The sequence below is a fragment of the Antechinus flavipes genome, chromosome 4 (assembly GCF_016432865.1).
Source record: "Antechinus flavipes isolate AdamAnt ecotype Samford, QLD, Australia chromosome 4, AdamAnt_v2, whole genome shotgun sequence".
NCBI classification, from domain to species: domain Eukaryota; kingdom Metazoa; phylum Chordata; class Mammalia; order Dasyuromorphia; family Dasyuridae; genus Antechinus; species Antechinus flavipes.
This window is the reverse complement of record NC_067401.1, coordinates 70815134-70837440: the sequence shown is the minus strand read 5'-3', so window position 1 is coordinate 70837440 and position 22307 is coordinate 70815134.

The window sequence follows — 22307 nt, the reverse complement described above, 5'->3', positions numbered from 1 at the left end:
AATCATAGCAAATTAAATGAGCAATAAGGGGGAAAAACTATTACTTTGTGCAGATGAAATAATGGTATTCTTGAAGAATCCTAAAAAAGCAACTGAAAAACTAGTTGAAATTAAAAAATTACCAAAGTTACAGAATATAAAATTAAGTCACATAAATCATTAGCATTTATATATATATACATGTATATACATGTATATACATATATATATATGTGTGTGTGTGTGTGTGTGTGTGTGTGTATAAAACCAAAAAGTCTAGCAGCAAGAGATAGAAAAAGAGATTCCATTTAAAATAATTACAAACAATATAAAATCCTTGAGAGTGTGCTTGCAAGACAAACCTAGGAATCATATGCACATAATTACAAATACTTTTCATACAAATAAAGTCAAATCTAAATAATATTGTTTCTGAATAGGTTGAGCCAATATAATAAAAATTAACATCTACCTAAATTATTAATTTATTCAATTCCATACCAATGAAACCACCCAAAATTTTTTATAAAGCTGGAAAAAATTAATAAAATTGATTTAGAAGAACAAAAGATCAAGAATATCAAGAGAATTAATTTTTAAAATTAAGGAAAGTGACCTAATCATAACAGAACTCAAACTATATTACAAATGGCCATCATCAAAACAATCTGATACTAGCTTAAGAGATAAAGTGGTAGATCAGTGGAATAGATTAAGTACAGAAGACCCAATAGTAAATGACTATAGTATCTAATATTTGATAAACTTAATATTTTAGGACAAGAACTCGGTATTTTTATCAAAAAATATGGGGAAAATTGGAAACAAATTTGATAGAAAATAAGTGTCAACAACATCTTCCACCAAGATAAAAGTCAAAATGGGTACATGACTGAGATGCAAACAATAATACTATGAGTGAATTAGGGAAGTATAGAATAATTTACCTGTCAAATCTATAAGAAAGGGAAGAAATTTATAACCAATAAAGAGATAGACAGCATTATGAGATACAAAATGGATAATTTTGATTAGATTAAATTAAGAAGGTTTTGCACAAATAAAACCAAGACAGCTAAGAATAGAAGGACAGTAATGAACCAGGAGGAGATTTTATAAATCTCTCTGATAAAGACCTCATTTCTCAAATATGTAGAAAACTACATCAAATTTATAAGAATATAAGTCATTTCCCAATTGATAAATAGTCAAAGGATAGAAAGAGGTAATTTTCACAAGGAGAAATCAAAGTTCTATGGAAAAACATTTTAAATCACTATTGATTAGAATAATTAAATCATTATTGATTAATTTAATTACATAAATTAAAACAATTCTAAGCTATTACCTCACACGTATCAAATTGGCTAATATGACAGAGAAAGGAAATAACAAATATTGGAGGGGATGTAGAAAAATTGAAATACTAGTATTCTGTTAGAATTATGAATGGATCCAACCATTCTGCAGAGCATTTGGGAACTACATAAAGGGATGTGTGTGTGTGTGTGTGTATGTGTGTGTATAGAAATTGTGTGTACCTTTTACTCAGCAATACCACTAGGTGTACAAACCAAAGAAAAAAAATTTTTTTAAGTGGGGAAGATCATATATATATTCAAAAGTATTTATAGCAGCTCTTTATGTTGTGGCAAAGAATTGAAAATTGAGGAGATACTCATCAACTAGAGAATAGTTGAACATGTTACTGGAATATGATTGTGATGCAATATTACTGTGCTATAAGAAATGATGAGCAGAATGATTTTAGAAAAATCTCTTAAGACTTATATGAACTTATGCAAAATGAAGTGAGCAGTGTACATAGTAATAGCAATATTGTATGATCAATTGTGAATAACTTTTTAAGACCCATTTGGGGTTTTCTTAGCAAAGATACTGGATTGATTTGAAATTTCCTTTTCCAGATCATATTACATATGAGGAAACTGAGGCAAATAGGGTTAATGACTTCCCCAGAGTAACACAGGTAGCAACTGCCTGAGGCCAGATTTGAACACAGGATGAATCTTCCTGATTCCAGAACTGGCATTCTATCCACTTCTCCTTCCTCACTAGCAGCTTTCTAACAAGAGCTGAATCTCCACTTGTCACAGATGGCATAGAGTAATTTCCTGCTTGTGTACTGTTTGAAATAAATGACCTTTAGGGTCCCTTGCAATTATGAGTTTCTGTGATTCTTTCTTGTCTCCTGAAAAATAATAAAAGTGTTTCTCTTTTAGTCCCCTCCTCCTCTTTCTCTGTCTCTGTCTCTCTCTCTCTGTCTCTCTCTCGACCTCTCTCTCTCTCGACCTCTCTCTCTCTCTCGACCTCTCTCTCTCTCTCTCTCTCTCACACACACACACACACACACACACACACACACACACACACACATTCACAATTTGTTGTTTTTAACAAAACCTTATAGCTTGGAAATATCATGGTCTTTTGAAGACTTCAATTAAACATGTAGAGAAAATAGCAGCAAATTCCTCTTTAAAAATACTTTAAGACAATTTATTTCCTTATCCATTTCCCTTCCATCTTTTCAGTGTTCAGCATGATTTTTCAAATCTCTATCTCTCCTCTGTCTTCTGACTTTCTGCCCATTGTGAGTCTCCTTTTCCTCTCCCATTCCTTTTTCCTATGATTTCCTTTGCTGATCTACTCGCCTTTCTGCTCATGCAGCTATTACTCTGCCCTCTCTTTAGCCAGCCTTTTCTCTCCCTTCTGCCTGGATAGCTTCCTTTAAAGGTTTGATTTCTAAGGAACTAAACTAAGGAAAAAGGAGGAGGGAGAAAGAAGACATTTTAAATGGCTACTAAGTAGTGGCTGGGATGCTCTACTTCTGTGCTGATATATTGTAGTCCAAGTTTGAGTCATGCTTAGAATTTCTTATTAGGAGAACATAAAAGCTCTTACAAAATCATTTCTAAAACCTACTGAAATATCCTCATATGCTAGCATAAATGAGTGGCAGTTAACAAGCAATTCTCACATTAGGAGGTAAATTATTATTTAAATAATCTATAGATTCAGGAGGACTTTAATCTTGCAAACTTTGCTTACATTTGGAGAATGTCAGGTTAAAAAAACTTAATTGATATAGCAAAACTCACTTCAAGATTTAATAATCTTTCTAAAATGATAGGGGAGCAAGTCCCCATAAAAGAATTGCACAAGTAAAATCTGTTTTCCACTTTATGTGCTTCTCTTTGATTTCAATAAGGAAACTGGCTCAGACAGTTACATTGATCCCATAACTTTCAGCTTGTGTTGATAAAATTCCACTGTGAGATAAGGCGAGTGACCTCATACTCTCCTGAGACTAAATGGTGAGAGGATGTAGTTTTAAGATATTAGTAATTATAACATTTGTTCCTTGATCTTAATTCCTTATTATTGACTTTGTGTGTGTGTGTTTTTTAAGAAAGAAGGGAAATATGATTTTACTATATGTTTAAGAGACATTCTGCTAAATGCTTTAAAATATTAGATTATTTGATCCTAACAGTATCCCTGGGAGGTAGGTTCTGTTATTATCCCCATTTCATAGATGAGGAAAATTGAGGCAGACAGAAGTTTAGAGACTTCTCTAGCATCACATAGTAAATGTCTGAGACTAGATTTGCATTCAGGTCTTCCTGACTTCCACCTAGTTCATGAGAACTCTATTCACTATCTCATTTAGTTTTGTAGGAGGGAACCAAAATATATTAATATGCATACACAAGTGTATAGAAATACATTCTAAATTAAGAATTAAGAAACCTTGGTTTCAACTCACATAATTTTTTACTTGTATTCTAAGTGAATATCCTTTTGATTTTCGATGAAGTCACATAACTCTTGTTAGAGAAAAAGGAGAGATTCAAAAGGAAGTAGGGGATCATGAACAGTGGGGTTAAATCAGTGGTGATCCAAATAGGTTTAGAAACTTGAATGCGGCAGTACAATGCTATATATTTTGTGGGGTTTTTTAAAAATCATTTTATACATCACTTAATATGTCTGGGGAATAGTTACTATCATCCTAGCATTAATGCTTAGCCTCTGTCTAGAAGCCAATTGTAAGTCATAAACTCTTCATAATTCTTGATTGATTGGCTCTAATAGGATGAAATTCAATAGGGATAAATGCATAGTCTTATATAGGATACAAGAAAGAATAAGCAACTGAGGCAATGACTTGTCCATAATAATATAAGTAGCAAATGGAAGGACTAAAATTAAAACCAGAGTCCTCTGACTTAAAATACAGACGTCTTCCCACTGCATCATGCTGGCTTTTCTTTATATACTTTAGGAATGCTGTTTTATTGTGTTTTTAAATAAGGGAAAAGCTTTCTTTGCCCTTTAGCATTTCCTGAACATTCTTAAGGAACATATTAAAAGTTTTTCAAAGGTGTATAATACATATATGTGTATAGGTATGTATGCGTGTATATATGTATGTATTTATATGTATAGAGACATACACAAGTATGTATATATAAAAATTATTTGAATCTCATAACAATTATGAGATCTGTGGTGTTATTAAGCTCAGAGGAGGAAACTGAGTCTCAAAAATGTTCTTTCTTTTTAATTAGATGCCTTGTGGTCATAGAGCTATTAGGTCATGTAGCTTATGTATCAAAGACAGGATTCAAATCCAAAGTTATCATTAGACCAGCCTACTTTTCATTACACTGTATTGCCCATGAGCTATCTGATTGCCTTCCTTCCGTACTAAGAAAGGGTAAGTTATTTAGTCTGTAAATGATTAATAAGAACTGGATTTAAGAAATTTGCTCTTTTTTAACCTAATGGATCTATATTGTAGTTCTGCCCCATAGACACTACCTTTTGAACTCTTACCTTTCCATTGAAACAAAGAACAAAATGATTAGTTCTTGATTGATCTAGTATAAAAATGCTGAGAGGAAGCAATTCTGATTTCCCTTGAGGACAAGAAAACTCAGTCTACCTGGAAGGTTTTCTATATTACAGCCCAGCAGAGAAGGGGCATTCTGGGATCAAACCAAAATAAGACTAAACCTAGATATAGATAAGAATCTCTAGAGTGTGGCTGGCAATATTGCATAGTGGATAGGAAACTGCATCTGGATTTGAGGAGCCTGGACTCCTTCATCCTCAGACATTTACTCGCTACTTGAGATTGGAAAAAAGTCATTATAGCTCAGTTTCTTCATCTGCAAAAATTAAGGTATTAGGCCAGATGGTCTCTAAGGTTCCTTTTAGAGGATAAAAGAGAACATGTAGAAAGAGGCTGTCTCCCTGTTTAGAATGTGAGCATTTTGAGGTCAGGGAGTGTCTCTTTTTAATTGTATCCTCAGTCCTTAATATGATGGCTGGCACATAATGGATATTTCATAATGTTAACTAGATTGGATTCAATTGCCTTGCCAAGAAGAACCATTTTTTTCCCCCCTGAGGTAATTGGGGTTAAGTGACTTGCCCAGAGTCACACAGCCAGGCCATGTTAAGTGTCTGATTTCAGATTAGAACTCAGGTCCTCTAGACTTCAGGGCTGGTGCTCTATCCCAAAGAACCAAATTTTCATCAGAAATTTGAAAAATAGAGAAGATAGCAATATTGAGGGATTTTTGCACTGCTGATTTAGGGTTACAGATTTAAGGAGATGATAGAGTTTATATGACGTCTATTTTCATAATGGCGTATTTTAAAATTTTATTTTTTGTCTTTCTTTGTATCCTAAGTGCTTAGCATAGTGCCTGGCATATAGTAGCTATTTAACAAATGCTACTTGATTGACTGACAGTAAAATATTAGACAAGGTCTTCTGTAGAAGAGGGTAACAATAGTTAGCATTTATATATTGGTATAAGATTTGCTAAGGGCTTTACATGTTATCTTATTTGATCCTTATAGTACTTCTGTGAAATAGGTACTATTACTATCTCCATTTTATAATGAGGAAACTGAGGCTAAGACAGATTAAAGACCTTGGTCAGGATCATAAAACTAGTTAAGTATTTGAGATAAGATTTGAACTCAATACTTCCTTATCTTCTAAGACTAATATTCTCCCCATTAAGTCACTTAATTCCTTAAAAAAGAGAGGAAGGTGGGAAAACAGTAGGAATAGGTGGTGTAGGTGACTTGGAAAGAGTTAAAAAGAACAGTGATTTTTTTTTTCTTCTTAAGGGAAAGGAATGATAGATAATTGAGGATTAATTACCTTCAACATCCAACCAGAAATCAAGAAGGCTCAGGAAGTTTAAATGCCAAACCAATAAGAATTAGTCTGAACTAGTCTTGGAGATAGAAGAGGTTTCAACATTACTTCAAATGAAAGTCCCAGAGCTAAAGGGAAGAATCACAGAAAAAACAGTATATAAGGGAATTAGTCTTTCACAGATTTAATCACATTAAAGGGGTTGGCAGGATCCTTTATGAGAAGTGAACTAATCTTTTGAGTGAGTAAGAGAGAAAGCAATGAGATAGAAGGAAGAGTGACAAGCCATATCTCTGTGTGACCTCTAAAAGTCAGTTTACTCAGACCAGGAAACCCGGACAAGTTGAAGATACATGGAACTGGAGATATGAAAGCTGTAAGAAGCCACATGTAGCTAGGAGGGTGCATGGACAGAGGCAAAATCTTAGAAAGAAAGGGCCCAGGTCTCTGGGACTAAAATGTTTGCGCTAATGAGGTATGAGGACTTTGTATATCAAAACTATGTGCTTAAAACTTTCCAGACTACAGACTTCTAAGTGCTAATCCTAAATCTCCTTTTTACTCCATAAGATACTTCACAAGAATCTGAAGTCTTCTTTTCTAGGCACCAGAAAGTCTGTTTGCCTTTCTATATTTAAAATATTTACTTTGTCTTTATAAACACTGTTAGCCATTGGGCATTTGCTAGTCAAGATTAGTTAAGGGAGACAAATGACTGGTGGAAACACACTCAAAAAAAAGATAGCTGTTGGTTTAATACTGGATCTTTTGCCAGAAATGCTTTTATAACCAGGAAAATTAAATGTTTATAAGTTACAGGGTTCGAATTCAGCTTCTGACATTGACTAACTATATAACATTTGGAATACCACCTGGTGCAAATGAGCCCACATCCTCGGCTCCCAGATTTGTTGGATGTAATTTGATGAACGACTATCAGTAATATTTTAAAATTTCTGGGAAACTAGATCAGGAGTTCTTTACCTGGGGCCCATGAGCTTTAAAAATATTTTGACAAATATATTTCAACATAATTGGTTTCCTTTGTAATGCTGTGCATTTAATTTTATACATTTAAAAATATTCTTCTTAGAAGGGTTACATAGGTTTCAAAAAAGCTTAAAAATTCTTAGATTAGATGGCATGCTTTAAGTCTCTGATCTTATGGTCCTCTTATTAAAATTTCCTCAGTGGTTACTACAGAACAATTTATTTGATGTTCATATTAAAAATAAGACACCACCATTGGCATCAAACAATTGCATTCTGGATCAATCGTTCATTTCTTCTATTAGATTTTTTAAACTGTCACCTAATTAATTAGGCTTCATTCTCCTTAATGTCCTTATTAAATGGGTAACAAGAAGAGCTGCTGATATGAGTTCTTTCCCCTCTCAAGGTGCAAATGTCAAAGGTCACCCTAACTTTTGGAAGAGAACTCCTCAGTCATGCTTGTCCAGAAAGGTCTTGAAGCTGCTGCAAGACTGTCTCCCTCACACCCCTCCCTTTCCTTTCCTTTCCCTTTCCATTTGACTTGATTGTTGGTTCTCCATCACCAGCGCCACTCTGGCTGCTGGACTACAACAATCAGTTCCATCTAAACCATTAACCTCCAGGGATTAGTAACTCTGCATGACTGAATGGTCCCAGATTAGTCCCTGGGGGAGCCACCTGCCAGGCTAAGGAGCCACAAAAAAGATTTAAAGCTAAAACTTGAACTGAGCAATCAGTCTTTCTCAACTCACAGATGCTGTGCCATGACCCAATTCCACACCCCATCCTACTTTTGCCTAATTTTCAGAGCTTGATCTGTCTGATAGGGATGGTCTAATTTAAGTTTTTAGAGGGATTTCCATTTTTTCAGGTATAAAATTAGAATAAGCCTTCAAGTCCAGCCGTCATTTTTGCCCCTTGTAGCTTTCATCATGAATACCTGATGTATTAATTGTTCCTACTGAATGGAGGGTGGGGTTTGAAAGAAAGAAGGAAAGGAAACAAGTGTCCTTTCATTCATGTGATCTGGGCATATAGCCAGGAAGAATGAAACAACTTGAGGGGGAGTCAGGCTTGCTCTAAGTAGCCCAAAATTCTAAATTGCAATCCACCCTTCAAGCATGATTTGTACAAGTTGAAATATTGAGGAAGCCATTTTAGTAAGATGATTCAAAATCAGCAACTTGAAAGATTTAACAAGGGAAACTTTCTCCTTAAATTCAATCTCCTCAAATTCTAAATTAAAAAAAAAAGTATAAAAAAAGTCTATTTCATTCTTCCTTCAAGCTTCAGTCAAATTTCTCCAAGGTCTTAGTCATAAAATAATTTATGTAAACTTTTTTAAACTCTGAATTTGTTCTAAAAATATTTGATGACTATATATCACAATAATTGGTTTCTTTTGTTTTCCTATGTATTTTATTTTATATATTCAAAAATATTATTCTGAAAAGGGCTTCACAGATTTTACTATACTGCCAAAGAAAGCTATAATGCAAAAAAATGTGAAGAACCCCAAAGATAATTGAAACTAAATGGATAATAGAACCATAGATTTAGAGGTGTGAGTAACCTCTGTAGTCATGTCATCCAGCCCCCTCATTTTATAGATGAGGAAACTGAGTTGCACAGGTTTATAAGGTAGTAAAGTTTGGCAAAAAAATTAAGAGGTCTCTTTCAAAAATAGGATCCAACAAATTAACAAAAATATTTTCTACAAAAAAGAATATTCCTGTCCAATTTCTATATTTCTTATACTAAAAAACAAACCTTTTTTTATTACCATAGTTTGCTTTGTTTTTACACTATTCACATTTCTATGATACATAAAAATTTACTAACAGCTGGCTTTATAAAATGTTTCATGGTTTCCAAATTTTTAATGTACATGATATCATTTATTCATCTAAACAATCTTGTGATACAAGTAGCTATTATCATCCACACTTTATAAAGAAACTGAGGCTCAGAGAAGCTCTATGATCTGCCCAAGATCTGTCCCATGTAAGTTTAGTAAGTCTGAGAGGCAGAATTTGAATTTAAGTCTTCAAGAGTATGAAACATTTTTCTACACCATGCTACTAGTTTAGATTAAATTAAAATAACATTTGCCCATAGAAAAGGAAAACTTGAGGTTATCAGGTCTTTAGATTTGTTCATATTGGCAGTTATCTTGTTTTGGATCGGAAAAAAAAATACTCCATTTTCCATTTCAGCTGACTGAGGTACAACGGCAGAACAATTCCTCAAAGTCAGAGTGTGAACCTGTGATATGGTCTGAATTGGAAGTATCTCTAGGAGTGAACCCTTTCTTTTTGGAGGAATGAAGAGGCAGTCAGAAGTCCCTCACATCCACACAATGACATGGTCAAATAAGAAGGATAGTTTCCCTGGTTTGTAATGTGATAGAATGTGATGCAGAGCCCCCCAAAAGATGCCATTCCCTCTTCTTGCTAACCAATTCAGGTGATTCAGTTGATGTTGGAGAATGGGATTTCACTTTCTGGGTATGATACAGGAATCATAGCCAATGCTGATCTGATTAAAAAGGCTTTAAACTGAAATTGGAAGAGCAAAAAGAAAAGTACCCAAGTAAAATTGCAAAATCAGACACCATGGAGAGCAACAGATATGAAGGAATATGAGTAACAGTGGAGGAATCCAGAAATTCACAAGATAAAGTATCTGGAAAGACAGGGCTTCATATATGAATATAGCAATGGGTTGAAGATAAATCAAATGAACATGATAACTTAAGAACATCAACAAAATCTCATGAGTTTCACTAAGAATTGGTAAAATGATTAGAATATGGAAGGATGGCACATTAGCAGGATTTGTCAATATTATTTCCACCTTTGTGGGAATCCACAAACCTGAAAGGAGTAGAAAACAAGTAATAGGGTATTTAGACAATGCAAAGGGAAGGAGAAATTAATTTGGAAGTTTACCATGTAGCAAAGAACTGGAAAATGAGTAGATACCCATCAACTAGAAAATGACTAGTTACACTGTGGCATATGAAGGCAATGGCACATTATTGTTCTATAAAAAATGACAAACAAGCTGATGTTTAAAGGCTTGGAAAGATTTACATGAACTGATACTGAACAAAATAAGCAGAACCAGTAATACACATTGCACACAGTAACAGCAAGATTGTGTGATGATCAACTATGAAAGGCTTGGTTCTTCTCTGTGACTCTGACAATCCCAATAAACTTTGCATAGAAAATGCAAAAAAGGAAGTCTACCATGAAGTCTACCATTCCACCTATCCAGGTGGAATAAATGGATTTCAAGTTACTAACACAAATCCTAAAACTGACAGTCAGGCTGAACTTGTCATTGAGTATTTGCAGTTTCTGAATATCTATTAGACTTATCTTTGTACTAAAAGATGACCATTTGATGAATTCTTAAATTGTTCTATTCATATAATTGATCATTTAGAAATTACTTTACTCTGACAAATAAAGAATTGGTAGATTAAGTAGAAAAGACAGGAAGCTTAGAGGAAAGTGATTATACTATCCCAGATTTCATGAGAGTCAAACAAGAATAATTCTGGGTATCTTATGATATGTACATTAGATTTCAGGTGAGAGGATTTCAAAACCATAAGAAAACAAATAGGCATAATCTTCTGGCTTGAAATTTCTTTTTTTAAAAAAGCTTTTTAATTTTCAAAATATATGCATAAAATGTACAGAGAGAGGACTATGGGAACTGAATGTGGATCACAATATAGCATTTTCATTCCTTTTATTGCTGTTTGCTTTCATTTTGTTTTCTTTCTCATTTTTTTTCCTTTTTGATCTAATTTTTCATGTGCAACAAGATTATTGTATCAATATGTATTCATACATTGCATTTAACATATATTTTAATATGCTTAACATATATTAGATTACTTGCCATCTAGGGAGAGTGGGGGGGAAAGAGGGGAAAATTTGAAACACAAGATTTTATAAGGGTCAATGTTAAAAAAAATTATCCATGTATATGTTTTGAAAATAAAAAGCTTTAACAATATTTTATATATAATATATATATATATTGCATAGTTTTTAATATTCATCCTTGCAAAATCTTGTGTTCCAAATTTTTCTCCCTCCCATTCCCCCACTCTCTCCCTTATATAATAAGTAATCCAATGTATATTAAACATGTACAATTCTTCTGCATGTATTTTCACAATTATCATGCTATGCAAGAAAAATCAGATCAAAAAGGGAAAAAAATAGAAAGAAAACAAAAAGCAAGCAAACAAGAAGTGAAAATACTTTGTTGTAATCCCTGCTCAATCCCCACAGTCCTCTCTGGAGGCAGATGGCTCTCTCCATCACAAGTCTATTGGAGCTGGCCTAAATCAACTTGCTGTTGAAAAGAACCACATCTATCAGAATTGATCATCACATAATCTTGTTGCTGTGTACAATGTTCTCTTGGTTCTATTTACTTTACTTAAGTTCATATAGATCTCTTCAGGCCTTTCTGAAAGCGTCCTACTGACTGTTTCTTACAGAACAATAATATTCCATATTCATATACCATAACTTATTCAGCCATTCTCCAACTGAGTGGGCATCTGTGGTGTTCTCTTCTTTAATATAATATAATGGTTCTCTCTGGGAGCAGGTTTCTCAGGGAGGTTTTCTGGATGCAGCCTTAGTTTCAGTTCAAAGTCATAATCACTCCAAATACAGCCAGCTGATAAAATCCAAACGTTTATTTTCTCCTTCCAAGCCTTGGGCCCGGTTAGCTTTCTTAGAGGCCTATCTCTCTACTTGGTTCCAAGAGCTCTTGCAGCTTGTCCTTTGGCTCTTCTTTCTTCAGCCTCCAGCTAGCACAAAGGTGGAAGATGGAATGAATCTGACTTCACCTCCGAGAGTGGGCTTGTGGGCTTCTGTATCTCCCAGAGTGCTCTCTGGCCCTGAGAGCTTCTTGCTTATATGCTGTTCACTGAGTACACACCAATCATTATATCACTGAGAAACCATTATTTGTTGTAGGATTAAATCAATTCTAAACTAGATTTAAACATTGTTTCCTTAATTCCACTTAGTACCTTGTTTCAAGTTCTAGCCCATAACATCTCCTTGTAGGATCAGATCAATCATACTGAACCATACTAAATTAGATAATTATTGTCTCTATCAATTCTAATAACTTAACACTTTGTAAGGATTTCAACAGGCATCCACTGAGTTTCCAGTTTCTTGCCACTTTTTCTAGTGGCTATAATATTTTTGCACATGTGGGTCCTTTTCCTTTTGTATGATCTCTTTGGGATATAAGCCCAGTAGTAACATTGCTGGATCAAAGGGCATGCACAAATTGACAGTCCTTTGGGCATAGTTCCATATAGTTCTCCAGAAGGTTGGATCAGTTCACAATTCCACCAACAATGTGTTAATGTTCCAGTTTTCTCACATCCTCTCCAACATTTATCATTATCTTTTCCTGTCATTTTAGCTAATCTGAGAAGTGTGTAGTAGTACCTCAGAGTTGTCTTAATTTTCATTTCTCTGATCAATAGTGATTGAGAGCATGTTTGAATATAACTATATGTTTTTATCTAATCATTGTTCATATTTTTTGATAATTTAACAATTGGAGAATGGCTTGTATGCTTATAAATTTGAATCAATTTTCTATATATTTTAAAAATAAGGCCTTTATCAGAACCTTTGAATGTAAAAATGTTTTCCCAGTTTTCTGCTTCCCTTCTAATCTAATCTAAAGCCTGCCTAGCTTTTGTTTATACTAAACTTTTTCACTTAATGTAATCAAAATTATCCATTTTGCATTCCATGAAGTACTCTAGGTTTTTTTGTCCACAAATTCCTTCCTTCTCCACAGATCTGAGAGGTAGACTATCCTTTCTTTCTTTTTCAAATTTGCTTATAGGATCACTCTTTATGTCTAAATCACAAACCCATTTCAACCTTATCTTGCTATAGGATGTTAGATGTTAGTCAATGCTTAGTTTTTATCAGACTGATTTCCAATTTTTTCTAGCAATTTTTGCCAAATATTGAGTTATTATCCCAGAAGCTGGGGTGCTTTATCAAGAACTAGATTACTGTAGTCATTGATTATTGTGTCTTGTGAACCTAACCTATTCCATTGATCCACTACTCTATTTCTTAGACAGTACCAAATAGTTTTGATGACCACTGATTTATAAAATAATTTTAGATCTGATACAAGTAGGATACCTTCATTTGCATTTTTATTAATTCCCCTTGAAATTCTTGACTTTTTTGTTTTTCCAGATGAATTTTGCTATTATTTGTTCTAGCTCTATAAAGTGATTTTTGGGAAGTTTGATTGACATGGCAATGAATAAATAGATTAATTTAGGTAGAATTGTCATTTTTATTATATTATCTTGCCTATCCATGAGCACTTCATATTCTTTCAATTGATTAGATCTGGCTTTATTTGTGTGGAAAGTGTTTTGTAATTGTGTATTCATATAGTTCCTGATTTTGTCTTGGCATGTAGACTCCCATATATTTTATATTATCTAGAATTATTTTAAATTTAATTTATCTTTGTATCTCTTTGTTGGTAACATATAGAAATGCTGGTGACTTCTATGTATTTATTTTGTATCCTACAATTTTTCTAAAGTTGTGAGTTGTTTCTAGAAGTATTTTAGTTGATTCTCTATTCTCTAAATATACCATCATATCATCTGCAAAGAGTGATAATTTGGTTTCCTCATTAACTACTTTAATTTTTAATTTTTTTCTTCTCTTATTGCCAAAGCTATCAATTCTAATACAATATTGAATAATAATGTTGATGGTGAACAACCTTGTTTCACCCCTGATCTTACTGGGAATGTTTCTAATTTATCCTCATTACATATGATGCTTGGTGATGGTTTTAAAATAGATGCTACTGATCATTTTAAGGAAAACTCCATTTATTCCTATGCTCTCTAGTGTTTTTAGTAGGAAGAGATATTGTATTTTGTCAAATAATTTTTCTGCATTTATTGAGATAATCATAATATTTCTATTAATTTGATTATTGATATAGTCAATTATACTACTAGTTTTCCTAATATTGAGCCAGTCCTGCATTTCTAGTATAAATCCTACTTGGTTATGGTATATTATCCTGGTGATAAATTGCTGTATGGCTTAAAATTTCAGAGGAAATTCAGTTCAAGAAGGAAAGAAGATTATTAAAAATGAAATTCTAAAAGAAAAGAAAACACACAAGGAAGCAAAGAAAAGGTGGATAGTGGTGAATACAATGCCTTCTATTATTACATATACTTTCTTGAAATGGAAATTTATTGTTACTTTAAAAAAAAAAGAATGAAGTTCTATAGAATGAAATTGAGTAGGACGTAAGTTTTTTTGTGGGCAAGGACTATTTCATTTTTGTCTTTGCATCATCACCATTTATGATGTCTGAAAGTTTGGGATTTTTGGGGGCATAGATTTGTATAGTCATTAATATGGTAAACTCCTTATGACAAAATTCCCCTTAACAATGAAGATCAGCGCCTATGCTGATACTTAAAGAGTTTTTTAAAGTTGCTTGGGATACTAAGAGGTTAGCCAATTGTCCAGAGCATACAAAATCTACTGGTGAATTGATTCCAGTAAAATCTAGAATAGCTTATTAAATAGATAATATTTATCTATAATCCCCCCTAGAAAGAGAATTAAATATTTCAATGAGCTAGCATGAGTTAAATAGGAAGACATCTTTTTAGACCACCTTCCCTTCATTTTGACAGAATTGCTAACCTGGAAGAGTTGGAAAATGCCTTAGACATACATGGATTTTGGTGAACAGAAATTGTAAGCTGTATGATCGCATACTTAATTGTATTTGAAACAGACTGAATAACCAGAAATATAGATAAATGGCATTGCAAACACATCTCTGAAAATCTATGAGACAGACATAATAGATATGAGGTGAGCTGAACTTGGAGTCGAGAAGAGTTAGGTTAAAATCCCATTTCTGACTATGTGATCATGGGCTATTAATTCAGTCTCTCTGAGACTCAAATGCTCAAAGATTTTAAGTTATAGATGAATTACTTTGTCTCACAAGTGGTAAGGATAGATTGAGAATTAAGGAATGAGTGTCATCCTCGATGGAGCTCCCAGGTGGAGTGCTAAAGGATTTTTGCTTGGCTCTATTTTATTTCATCTTTTATATCACTGAATTTAATGAAATCATTTTGGCAAGTCATTTAATATGTCTCAGTCTTGGTTTCCTCATCTATAAAATGAGAGGGTTGGATTTGATAGTTTCTAAGGTCTCTTCTTTCTCTAAATCTGTGCTCTCATGACAAAAGATATGCTCATCAAATTCACAGATGACTCAAAGTAAGGAAAAATAACTAATATTCCCTAACCTAAGCTTTGGCAATCTTGATCCATGTTATAAATCTGGCCTGCTGCCTATTTTTATAGAGCTCTGAGCTTAGAATAGTTTTTGCATTTTTAATTATTTGTATCCTGAGGCTCAGCACAGTGCTTTGCACATATTGAAGCACTTAAGGCTTTTTTCTTTTCTTTTTTCTTTTTTTTTTTTTAAGACATTTAGTAACTCATTCATCTGTTCATTCATGTGATGAGTGATGCTGAGTCTTTGCAGTTAACAGTGGTTCTGCAAACGTAAAACCATCAAGACGTGCAGGAGCAGCTCCAGGAACATCAGGATCACAACACAAATGATAACATTTCTCACAGTCACCAATCTTCATCATGGACGTGCTCATCTGTAATTAAGATAGCTATATTATTATTACTCTCTTGCATTCAATTTGGCATCAACCAGCATTGATAATAAGAATTTTCCTGTACCACCACCCACTTAGTGTTCCCTGGTCCACCAACCAGAAACTTATTCTTCTTTGATACTCCATGAAGTATGAAGGAGTGGGAAAGAAGGAATTAATAAAAAAAATTCTCTTTAGAAGGAATGTACCTTTCCTAATTCTTTTGTGAAAAAGAAAGCTACTTACTAATAATTCCTCTTGGTCCTCTAAGATTTCCCTGAGAAAGAATTGTCAATCGACTACTAGGTGTTGCATTGCAGCAATGTAAAGGAATCCTCTCAATGTCAGTCCTCATATATTATGTTGGACCCTAAGCACTGTAATTCTCTCCTGCCAAATCACCTCTGCCCCCATGCTGGACTGACAGCTTTTGCCTTATGCAGGACCAAGGAATGTTGTTCTGTGCAAGGCCTGAACACCCTCCTTATAATAGTGCTGAGTAATTTCCCCATCCCCAATTCCACCCTCCCAGTTCAAAAAATGATCCTTTAGCTGCCTTGGGGACCTGGAGTTGAGTACTATTGTCTTGTGTTCTCAACAAATTTTTTAAGGAAAAACTAGACTAGACTGTGTGAAGAGAGATACTGCTCATACTATAGGTGGATAAAACTACAGATGTTATTATCATCACACACATGTCAAGAAGAAGTCCTAGGAAGATCCCCAGAAGGCTCTATTGCTGGTAATCCCCATGAGGGAATGGTGAGAATTGTGGATGATATAGAACGTAGGGCCTTGGCTCGCCACTTAAGAACATGTCCAGAATTCTGTGAATAGTTCCTGTTCTCTTATTGAGTACTAAAGAAATGCCTTTTGATTGACTGCTGAGCCAGAACTAAGTATGCATACAAAAGTCAATACTTAGTCAATTTGATCTTTCTCTTTCCTGGTGATCAAATCAAAGACTGCTGAAAGCTTAGGGTAGGAATGAGAATAGACTAGCAGCCCACCATGCCCACCTGGACTGACATGAAGCCATGAGTACATTGAATAGCCATTTTTCTGTCTTTATTCTGTTTAATTTTTTCCTACTCTTAGGGGAATGGGCAATGCAAATGAAATGAACTAGTCTATAACATCATGAGCTTCAAAAGAGTGGAATAGCTACTAGAAATATCAGAACTGGAAAGTTTATACAAGTTTATAATCATCAAAACCTGGCACCAATACAACTCCGAGGAATAATCTGATGGACCCAGATCAGCAGGAGATTGACTTAGAAACCACTTCCTATAAACAAGAGAGTGATTCATTGATTCTTTATGCTACATTTGGAAGTGAGCCTAGTAAGGTTAATAATGTTTGATAGCAACTACCTTAAGTCTGAGCTTTCTTTTCCTATAAACCAAGGGTATGTGTGCTCTGATTTGGAAAGAAGGGAGGAGAGTTTGTAGTTTGACTCTTCTATATCTAAGATTTTCTGTAAATGTCCATTTGTAAAAGCAAATCAAGAAAAAAACATTTTTTTAAAAAAATCTAATCAGTGTCTTTTGCTTGTCAAAGCTATTGAGAATATATCAACTCACAAATCATATTGAGGTAGTAATCAATAACATTTTTATTGGAAAGAACATGCCAGTATAGGGATTTCAAACAAAAACATTAGAAAAACTCCATTATCTTTCAGGAGTACCCCCAAGAACTCTGAGAGGGGAAATGTAGCCAATCGAGCTTTGGAAGCCAACCTGCTGGTGCACAATAGATTAGAAAAATAGGTCCAGAGTCGAACTAAATATATAAGGAAACTAAGGCTCAGAGAGGATTTGCTTATATTCACATAACTATTAAACCTCAGAAGCTGTACTCAAACTACTTTCTGACCTTAATAAGCCTATTGCTCTGAACACCAGGTTGCCTTTCTTAATAGGCTGGATTAAAGACTCAGATATGATAACACCCAGATCTTGAGGCTTGATTAAATAAGGGGCAACTGAAAATTTTAGTTTTAAAAAATAAGCATCAAATATGTATGATGGGTTAATATGAAAAGATCTTAGAAATGTTGATAAAAGGTAAACTCAGTTTAAGACATGGCAGGATATAAAGAAATGATGGGATTTGGGGCTGTATTAATAAAAAGTACAGTGCCCATAAAAAGGAGGTGATAACATGATGATCATTTGTGGAATTCAGTGTTCAGTGAAGGCTATGTATGTGTATGTGGGGAGGAATATTCTGGGGTTTAGTTAAGCTGACAGAGAGGGAAATAGTTAAAAGTCCCTTGAACTTGGAGATACCTGACAGCATGGCTCTGCTCATATTAATAGTTAAACGACATGTTGCATGTGTAATCGGATGCTGACCTAAGTTCCTCAGGACAAAGAGATTTCTTGCTTTTCAAGGTTAAATAAAAAGACTATCCCATTTTTAAATGGAATAAGTAAGAAATATATACATATCCTCTTGGAACTCATCATATGCCACTAGCTTTATTCTTCAAAAGAAAATTTCTAGGAGATGCATATAGCTCTTGGGTTATTTTAGGTCTTTTAAGAATGCCATCGCTGTACCTAAGGGCAACACCTGCCATTGCAGCAAAGGGCAACAGCTTAATTTGAGGCCAGGCAGCAGCAAGAGTAATTTCCTCATTCCAATTTCAATGCATATGCCATTTAGTGCCCTTTTCAGGATAATAAATTGATTTAGGTTTTTTAAATTGAAGACATTTTAGTTAGATTTTGCAAACACAATTTACAACAATTAGCAGATAGTGATTTTTTAGAAAATGGTACCAGTTCAAAATATATATAACCTGCAAAGCCTATTATAAGTATCCTAGCAATTGGAAATGGATACAGAATCACATAGGGAAGAGGAGAAATTAAAAGGTTGGGTTTTTTTTATATTTTTCTGGGTAGAAACAAAATGGCAGAATGAGAAGAGTATTTCTGCTCAGCTTTTCTAACTCTAAAAAAAATGAAAAAAAAATAAACCACATAAAATCAAATTTTAAGTGGGATAATTTTTTTAAAAATAGAGCTTAATTTTTCTAGCCCAGAACAGTTGAGAAGAACAAAAAGAGAGTTCTATAAACACTGGGATAGAGATGGTTGGGAGCACATTGTGATAGAGACAGATGTAGGGCCTGGAAGGTGGCAAGAGCTATGTAACTAGTAGTGCTCAGAACCCAAGGATGGTTAAGGGACCAAGCATTTGGTGCTAGCACATCCTCAGGAAAGAGGATCATTTTGCAGCTCCTTTACCTATTTATCCAATTCCAGGTCAAAGTTTTAAGGTGAAGGAGAACAGTTATGATCTGCAGTCACAAGGAAGCAAAGTCCTAGCTAGATAAGGACCAGAGCACAAATTAAGAGAATAGGGACCAGAACTTTCTCCAGATCATACCACTTGAGAAGTACCAAGAATCTACAGGCCCCCAGATCTAATCAAAGAAGCTCAGCCTAGCCATCCTCCCCAGAGGTGAGAAAAGTGTAATTATAAATAAAAGCCCAAAATCAAGAAATGGTCTGGGAAAATAAATCAACTACAGCAGCAACAACAACAGCAACAAAAATCTGACCATAAAAATCTTTTGTGGTAACAAGGAAGCTCAAGATACAAACTCAAAAGACAATAGCATGAAAATATCTATAAAGCAAAGCATCACACAAAAATGAAGATTGGACACAAGCTTAACATAATTTCCTAGAAGAGCTAAAGAAAAAAGACGCCAAAATATATTTCAAAAATCCAATAAAACAACAAGAAAATTATGAAAAAAGAATTAACAATTTGATAAAAAAAGAGATCATTGAAGACAATAACTCCTTAAAATTTAAAATTGGTCAGATGAAACTAATTATAAGATATCAAGACATAATAAAACAAAGTCAAAAGAATGAAAAAAAGGGACAGAATATAAAATATTTAATAGGCAAAACAACCAAACTGGAAAATAGATTAAGGAGAGATAAGAATTATTAAAGTAGCTAAAAGCCATGGTCCTAGACATGATTTCCCAAGAAAATACTTGGAAAAAAGATTCAAATCACATAGAATTGAGGGCAATGTAGAAATTGAAAGATTCTGCCAATCACCCCCGAATAAAGTATTAAAAATAAAAATTTTTTAAAAATTTTTAAAAATTAAAAATAAAAATATTATAGCCAAATTCCAGAGCTCCCATGCTAAGAAGAAAATACTGCCTACAATCAGAAAGAAAAAAAAATTAAATATCCTGGAGTAACAGTCAGGATCACACAAAATTTAGTAACTCCCACTGTAAAAGAATGGAAGACATAGAATATGATATTCCAGAAGGCAAAGGAGCTGGAATTACAATCAAGAATCAACTATCCAGCAAAACTAAGCATGATCCTACAAGGGGGAAAAATGGATATTCAGTGAAATAGAGGATTTGGGGCATTCCTGATGAGACAAGAACTGAAAATTTGATATCCAAACACAAGATTAAAGAGAAGCATAAAATAAACTAAAAAAATATTTTGTTGTGAGTACTGAATTTAACCCATGAACAATTCCATTCTATCACACATTCAGCAAGTTCATAGGCAAAGATGTACTCTAATCAGCATTTTGGACCTCGGTTCCTGTATCCTACAAGACCTTCTTTTCTAGGACAACTGATTGTGGTAAACTGCATTTCCTGCCTGATAACACCTACAGATTCCATTTTTGTAATCATAACTATTTCTCTTTGTGTTTATGCACTAACCAATCCTACAGCAGAATCTGGCAGTGATTCACATAGCATAACCTTGAGAAATTGCTAATTCCCAAGCACTTCCAATCATCCCAAACTGCTCCTTTAATATGGGAAACGAATTTACTTTCCCAAATAATAACATTCTTCTAAAGGTTTTATATAACTGTTACTCATGGAACACCACAGTCTTCAAAGAATCCTATTTACAGATGACCCAAATGACATCAAAGAAGCATAATGAACATAAATGAATTGTAACCTGTTATCAATGATGGCGTTTATGTGAGAAGCAATATATGGGTTGGTGTCCAGGAAATACATGATTAGAAAAGCAAGGAGCAGCAAGAGTAAAGGATGAATAATAGCCCAGTGTTACACTGGTCTCAGGGTGATATAAAAAATAAACCATCCTAGTGGTCTTTTAGTGCATTGTGTATATCTTCTGAAGAAATTTTTTGGCAGGCCATGTGTTCAATTCAAACCTCTAATAAGTATCTACTATGTTCAAGGTATTGCATAAGGCACTAGTAAAGACAAAAGTTTTAAAAATGTATTTTTTTCAAGGACCTTAAATTATACCATTACACTGAAATGGTTCAGCATTATAAACGATACAATATGATAAAACATTTACAAAGCACCTACTCTGTATGAGGAACTGTGTATTGAAATTTTAAGTGAAAATGTAAAAATTGAAAATTTAAGAAATTCTGAGGAGAGAAAAGATGGTAAAAACTAGGGAAGTAAAGAAAGTATCTTTATCTTTATAATCTTTATATTATATCTTTATAATCTTATCTAAATGTTGAAAAAAAGGAAGAATTCTATTCTAGAATGAGAAAACATGGATGAATTGAAAGCTCCATTAATTGAAAAATTATCCTTATTAGTGAAATCTCACAATCCCTGAAATTATTACATAAATGTATCTTGCTCTTTGTTTAGGATGAATTCTTGGCTCTGAAATCTGAAGAATAAATTTCAGATTCAAACTCTGAGGCTTGCAGGAAGTAATCCTGGTGTCTTCAGTAATTCTGATGATCATTTTTTCTATCTGTTTCTCTTTTTCCTGCTACGTCTCTCTCTTCATCCCTGCACTCTGTCTGCCAATTTTTGTCGCTCTGCTTATTTCTGTATCTGTCTGTGTTTAAATGCAATAGCTGGTAGCTTAAATGGAATAATTTGAAGTAGATGAGATAATATTTGTAAATACTTACCACAGTGCTTAAAACATAGTAGGCACTTAATAAATGTTTGTCTTATGAGTGAGTCATTCTTTTGTGCTTTATCACTTCTAGAAGTAGCTGTTAAATTTCTAAGATATTAATAGGAATGAGTTTATAGTCTATATCTTATTGACAAAAGAAACTAAAAATCCTCTAACAACTAAAGAGAATTGGACACTCTGGACAGAGAAATATAATAAAAGAGAGAAGAAGGTATTGGATGGGATGAAAAAAGAATTCACAGGAAGGAGACCAAATTAAAACTTTACCTACTTTAGATTTGCCTAGGGTCACTTCCAAATTCCTCATACAAAGAGAAAGGCCAGTAAAGGAAAAAGAATTTCCACATAATGGGATATGTGAGAACCTTGCATCTCTTTTCCATGAATTTTAGAATAGTTGATTTTAGATTTT